This window comes from Otolemur garnettii, unplaced genomic scaffold (genome assembly GCF_000181295.1).
Source record: "Otolemur garnettii isolate 467f Iridium unplaced genomic scaffold, OtoGar3 scaffold00057, whole genome shotgun sequence".
Classification (NCBI taxonomy): domain Eukaryota; kingdom Metazoa; phylum Chordata; class Mammalia; order Primates; family Galagidae; genus Otolemur; species Otolemur garnettii.
Window position 1 is genome coordinate 11364236 of NW_003852452.1, and position 976 is coordinate 11365211.

Below are 976 nucleotides of genomic sequence, written 5' to 3' on the forward strand. Positions count from 1 at the left end.
TGTTAGCCAGTTGGATGAGAGTTTTCCAAACTGCATATGGAAGCAACACACTGTATCCTATGATAGAATTAATGTACATAATTATGATCTAATAAAAAATAAATTAAAAAAAAGGCTTAGGACATGGACATCTTCAGGAGGGGGCATTTTCTACCCAACACAGTCTACTCTACGGGCCTCCAAATTCTTATCCATTCCTGATACAACATAGGTTCACTTCACCCCGAGGTCCCCCAAATTCTCAACTGATTATTGACTTAATTCAGTCTAAAATTTTATTGTCTCTAAAGTTGAAATCTCCTTATTTAAATCATGTCAATTCAGTATGAGTGAGGCTACTGGTATAATCTACTCGGGGGCACAATGCCTCTTCACCTGTGCCCCTGTGACGTGCAAGAGATGAGTTATCCACCCCCCAAATACAATAGTAGGATCAGCATTATAAATAGATTTTCCATAGCAGGTGATCTCAGTCTCATAGTCATATTCTCGACTATGAGCAGCTTATTATTCATTAGCCAAGACTCAGGTAGATATTGTGCAGATTTCTGGGATTCCCTTTTGCATGGTTTTTTCGAATCCTGTGCTCTGTCTCTTCAACCCAGTGACACCTCAGTACTCCCTCTGTCCTTTTTTCCATGTAGCTGTCCAGAAAGTGACTTCAGGCATAACGTTTAGGTAGTTGCGTGGCTTACCTCCTTCGTTTCCTTTTCCTCAGAATTTTAATCCTATGCTACCTGTCTTTCAATATATGAAAGCAATTGTTTCATATACTTAATCCAGTGTTGTTTTATGTAACAAGAGAGCTATTCAGGGATTAGTTCCTCAACTATTAAAGGAATCCGTAGTGAATTTTTGAATATATGTGTTAGACTATTAGTACGTCAATTGAAAGTCATGACACCTACTGTAAACTTTAATTTTTGTGGTTTTGGAAACTCAGATTAATTTAGAGTCTAAATTTTCTTCATAACTA